The 6000-nt window shown below is 35.1% G+C and overlaps 1 protein-coding gene across 1 annotated transcript in view; it reads right to left on the reverse strand.

Annotated features, from left to right (window-relative positions):
- The window catches only part of LOC121319131 (semaphorin-3D-like), a 49865-nt gene extending 44519 nt beyond the window's left edge, over positions 1 to 5346 (reverse strand). Inside the window, exon 1 of the mRNA XM_041256313.1 lies at positions 5022 to 5346. The gene's annotated coding sequence lies outside the window, so the exon portion shown is untranslated. The remainder of the gene's footprint in view (positions 1 to 5021) is intronic.
- Between the last annotated feature and the right edge of the window lie 654 nt (positions 5347 to 6000).

A 6000-nucleotide genomic window follows, 5' to 3' on the forward strand; every position in this document is an offset into this window, starting at 1 on the left:
CTTCTAAATCCTGTAATTACTGAAAAGTTTAATGCATTGCCAGATCCATTTAAGCAGTTTAAATATTTCCTTGTACTTTTATTGTTGACTTCTTCAAAAAAAATGTTTTATTTTTTGTATTTCTTAATAAGAAAATAATATAGTAATGATAATATTCCCTGGTTAAACAAAAGAACCACGGGCTAAATTTAAAGTAAGACAGAGCTGTAATAAAATTGATTCATTTTGTATTAATACACTCAAGGGACTCTCCAAGTTCAGTACAACACTGGATAGGATAAATAAACATTTTGGCTTCCTCAGTGAAAAAGTTGTTTACAGACAGTTAATAGTTTTTAAAACAAACCTACTGCCTTTTCCTTTTCTTTCTGTGTGTCCATGCTTCATAACATTGTACAAACTATTTAATTAACTAATATTACCTACACTTGAATCACCTAATTCTAAGCAGTAAGCCTAATTAAATGTATTTGCGATTGCAAATCTGCCAGATGCATTTATTTATTAGAATTTATTTACAAGTTATTATTGTGATTGGTGTGGGGATGCTTGTGTAAGGTACTGTGACAAAGTGCCCTCCCCTGTGTATATTATCTGTTATATGTTGCGTGTGGTGTGTTAAATGTTGGTGTATAGTCACTGGTACACGGGATATAAACAGGTCTGTGTAACACAAGTGTTTAAAATGTATATTTGTATTTAGGCACGAGGATTGCACAGCACTTCACATGCAAGTAAAAAGTAATAATATGTGAGCACAGGGAATTGCACTTTATTAATTCACGTGCAGTTGTACCGAGGCTCCAACTGAATGCTTGATTAGCAATCGAGTCTTGGTACAGCTGCATAAAAGCAGTATGTTTTCACCCACTCGCGGTTGGGTGTTCGGTGAGTGGAGAACGGGATAGGAGACGGAGGTAGTAATTGTGATAAGTATAGTAGTTAAATATGGCTCACCCTGTTTGTCTGTATAGTCCGTTTTGTTTGTCTTTTTGTTTTGGCGACGAGTGCCATGTCCTTTGTTTTTGTTTGTTCCAACCGTTATTTTCTGTGTCTGTTCATTCATTAAATGCTGAGCGAGACCATTTGCTCAGCTCCACCAAACCCCACCTCTCTGTCATTTATTTCCTCGCTCTGGTCTGACTCCACCCACTCCGGCCGTCTTTGTGACAGGTACATAGTAAAGTATGATGAGATCAGTGGTCATGTACCATCAAGTACAAGCCTCCTCTCGATCTTGTACTTTTCTTCTTCTTCAAAATACACGCTGGTAGACGCATTTCCAGTGTTTCTGAAGTGCATCAGAAAAACTAGCAAGTAGGGATACTCACTTACCTAGTGCCTAGCCTTATTCAATGACAAGGCTCAGAAAGACTGATTTGATTGTCCCTCGGCTTATTATTGTCATGAGACACCCCCCGGAAGAGAGATTGCTTTGTCGGTGCTTAGGCACCAAAATAAGAGTGGTCTGACAGATCAGGATTAAACAATGCTATCTCACACTAAGCTTTAAATAACATCAAACTACTTACCAAAACTGGACTATACACGTTCTATAATTACAGTGTAAATCTAGACTTTAGAAGATTAACATAACGATTTAAATCTGTGACAGCAGAGCCTTCTAAACATTCCGAAGCACTCATAAGGATTTTCTTTATTATCACTAAATGTACTTCCAGTGTTCTGTCATTATGTATGAGATACCACTTAAGAGCATAGCTCCAGTTTTAAATATGTCTGTGTACACCATATTCTAAATGACACAGGCATCAGTATGGATGCATCATTGCCTTTTACTTGTTAAACTTTAATTAAATAATTTTCTATTAGATATCCCAACCAGTGATTGTACCAAAGTGGTTATACATATTGACTGAATCCAATGAAAGAGAAAGTAGCTATTATGTGACACTGTATAGGACTTTATGACAATTGCAATCTTTTTTAATGATTCTGTGTTCTGTTGCTCCAATATTAAAATGTTATATTAACTTTTTCCCCCAGTCTCTCTTTACCTCTCTTAGAGCTTGCCCTGAGCTTCACTGGACACCTTAAGTACCTGCACTGAACACTCTGAGCTTCACTGGACACCCTAAGTACCTGCACTGAACAGCCTACGCATTACATTCAAGTCAAATGACACTGTGGACGTTCAGCTCTGCCAGGCCTGCCTACTCTACATGTATATAAAGAGACAGAGAGAGAGAGGCTGGTAGAGTTTAAATAGCATTTAATGCAGTGAGACAGGCTGTTCTGCCCAGGCACCACCAAGGTAAAGGCAGATAAAGATAAAAATGTGAAAAAAAACTGAATATAAATCAAAAAGGATAATCTGCAGATTCAAAATTAGAGTTATCACTATGATGAAAAATGTGATGACCATGACATATATCAACAATATGTACAGAACAGAATTTGAGATTAAATTAATAATCACAATTTAATAAGCAATATTGCAGCTACAGTATATACACAAATGTATGAGTAACATAAGGACAAATGGATGAATGGACAGACAAAAAACCTCCGTAGATCCCCAGAAACTGACACTCTGATACTCAATAACTTTACAAAATAATGTTAATACCAAGTTTTGTAACCATTAGATAAGCAGTTTGCCAGAGCTGTGCAAAAAAGTAAGTGTGACATATAACAGAACAAATGTACAGACAGACAGACACCCCCATATATCCCCTAGAATCTGCTACTCTGAATAACTTCAGATAAATAATATTAATTCCATGTTTTACAAAAATTGGATAAGCTTTTCTCAAGATACATGCAAAAACTACTGACGGGCGTACGACTGCCTCCCTATATCTCCAGAGGGGTATAATAATAATCTTTATTGCTGTAATTTTGTATTTGGAATTAGTCTAGGAAATATTTAATATATCAAATTGTTATATGACTGTTTCTCCATATGGTCCTGAATTCCTCTACCAATACCACTGAAGGTCTGCATGACACAAATATTTGTTCTTAATAATATATAGTTCCTATCCAAACTGGATGATACATCCTTTTATAAGGAGTTATCCCTATCCCCTTAACACTTCGAACTAGAAACCATCAATCAGTGCTTGAAATTGGGGGGGCAAGTTAGAGAGTAAAACTGAATGCATCCTGGGTATCACAGTGCAACAGTATACAGTAACAAATAAACAGATGATTAATACCATATACCTATACACTTGGGAAATACAACTCCTCAGGAGCTTTACGTTCCAAGCATGCAGCATCAACTTCCAAAAATCTCTATATGCATTACAAATTATATATTCCTGACTATAAGAAGTGCCGGTGCACAAGTCTTTGGAATATAGAGGTGGCGGTACTGCTTACTGGCATGTGCTGGCCCTTTTCAAGCACTGATCAAGACCTCAGATTTAAAACTGAAATCCAGAAAGTCTAATGTGAGCAAGGGTTGATTCTAGTTCAAAATGGTATGTGCTTCCCAGCTGAAAAAAACAGCACTCATACAGAAGTTTTGTAATCTATTAATTTGTTAAATATCTTAATATATCTGCATGCCAAACTCTGCAAATTGTCTTATGACCCATTGGTCAACCTGCCCAGTCACAGTACTAATTGTATATGTATTTATAGGAAAAGTCATACCAGCCAGGTATTTAAAGACACCACCCATGCCAAAAGCAGATCCACTATCAGTCAAATGTGTATGAATGAGTCATCTCCAGAATGAGGAAAAACAGAAACAACAACAACAAAAACAACAAAAAACAGCAGCGTGACTTCTATAACTCCTATTTGTGGTTGAAATATGAGTTTAACTTATCCATACTTGACAGTGGCATCACCAATGAACTTGTACAAACCTGAAATAAACAGGCCAGCTAGCAAGGGCACTTAATTGAAAACATGTATGGAAAATGCAGTTGCTGTCACAGAACTGGGAAATAACGCAGGTTGTGAATCAACAAAAAAAGTTACCAACACTGAAAAACGCCAAACTTCTTAAAACATTCTTATACAGCAGAATCCAAAAGAAGAAGACAGAATCCAAAGTTGTAAGGTCTTAAACTCACAACATGCTTTGCACAAAGTTATTATGCGCTTGAAAGCATCCATGGATGTCAAATGAAGGGTTAAAAGGGGTTTCTGCAGTGGTAGATCAGTCTTGGAGTCACCATTGCAGTGCCCACTTTGTGGATACCTATCCCATCCAGTCCTTCTGCACTGGCAGTAGTACAATACTTGGAGTACATCTAACATTGTGGGGTGTCTTGTTCAATAAAATCATTTGCAAAAGTGCAGACATTATCTATTCAGGAAAAATATATTTATAAAGCAGTCTGAGTGAGGTAAAATGGGCAGCAAATGCAGACCCATACCATACCATAGCATCCATGTGCAAATGATGAACGACTGCCTGGAAATTAAATCTCTACATCAATAACATTGACGATCAACATTTTGTTATCTAAAATGTACTCTAAAAGGGAGTAAAAAGGCTCATTATTAAAGGCATTATATAATTAACCTTTCTGATACGGGTAAGTATTGTGTGTGTATTACAGAGCTTGTAAAATACATCTGGCAAAACAACTACTAGAAACAAAAACAAAAAGAAACAAAATAAAAACTATTTTAATATTTAAACGCGGTGCTGCGCAAAAGGACTCACACAAGACGTATCCACAAGGGCAGACACACATTAGACTTCAAGTTCAACTTGCCCATATTAAAAAAACAAATAACTAAATAAATAAATAAATAAATAAATAAAAAGCCGTCTAGATGAATAGCATAGAGAAAATATTTTTTCTGTACCAAATTAAGGACATAATACGAAGACGTGATATTTATCTTATGACATCTATCTTACTCGTAAGTGTCTGAATACTTTAAGTGCATTCTAGAGGTAAGTTAATAATAAAGCTGAATTTAAATATGTAAACCACGTCGTTAATTTAAAAAGTCAATCTTTCAGAGAAGTGATACATCACATATAGCAAATACACGTGTAAAAACATTTTAAAAAGTAAACACAGTACCTGTTCAGTATGTTATCTTCCGTCAATAAAGGTGGCTCCTGCCACGCGATAAGAAACTCCGTAGATAAGAGATCTTAAGCCTCAAGCAGTCACTTAAACTACTTCCCGACAGGTTTAATAGAGGGCGCTCCACATTTTTGAGAAAAAAAAAAAAAAAAAAAAAGTTTCACTATATTTTCACCACCACTTAATTTTACGATTAAGCAATGTAGAATATGCTTGTCCCAGTAAAAAATAAATAAATAAGTAAAGAATCATTTCTATACCACACGAAACCTGTGAACAGAACTACTGTATCTCTCTTGGTTTATGTCAACAAACTTCAGCCAGCCCTGGGAATCTCTATGAACCTATAATCAGTGCTAAATGTTCTGCAGGCTGGGGAGTGGTTAGACAGAGAAGAGTCAGTCCAAGGAAACAGGATTCATTCTCACTCGAGCTTCTTGGCAAAGTGGCCCATCCGTTGCCAGATCCAAAAAATAAATGTTCAATGCACCTTTCAACTAAAAAACCCAAATCACAATAGCTGAAGCTTTTTAATAATGCCCACAATAGCATTTCAATTTTGAAATAAAAAGTGTAATGAACTTTGATGCTGTTGGAAAATATAATGTTTATTGATAGTTGGGCAAATACTGTATGCAATGTGCTGCTTTTACACAATCATACTACTATGACTATTATTATTATTATTATTATTATTATTATTATTATTATTATTATTATTATTATTATTATTATTATACAGATGAAAATATTGTTATAATATGTATTACTTTTTAAAAAGGCTTTATTCTTATTATGCAAAAATGTTAAAGGCCTAACTTGTGTTATTGGTAATATATACAAGTTTGTACCTATCACATCTATAGCTCAGTGGTACCCATATATCTTTTAATTATACTTATTTATTCTCATTGTCAATATTTGTCTTCATTTTGAAATTGAAAGTGTTATTATTTTCTATAAATCCCACAGT

The sequence above is a fragment of the Polyodon spathula genome, chromosome 8 (assembly GCF_017654505.1).
Source record: "Polyodon spathula isolate WHYD16114869_AA chromosome 8, ASM1765450v1, whole genome shotgun sequence".
Lineage (NCBI taxonomy): Eukaryota > Metazoa > Chordata > Actinopteri > Acipenseriformes > Polyodontidae > Polyodon > Polyodon spathula.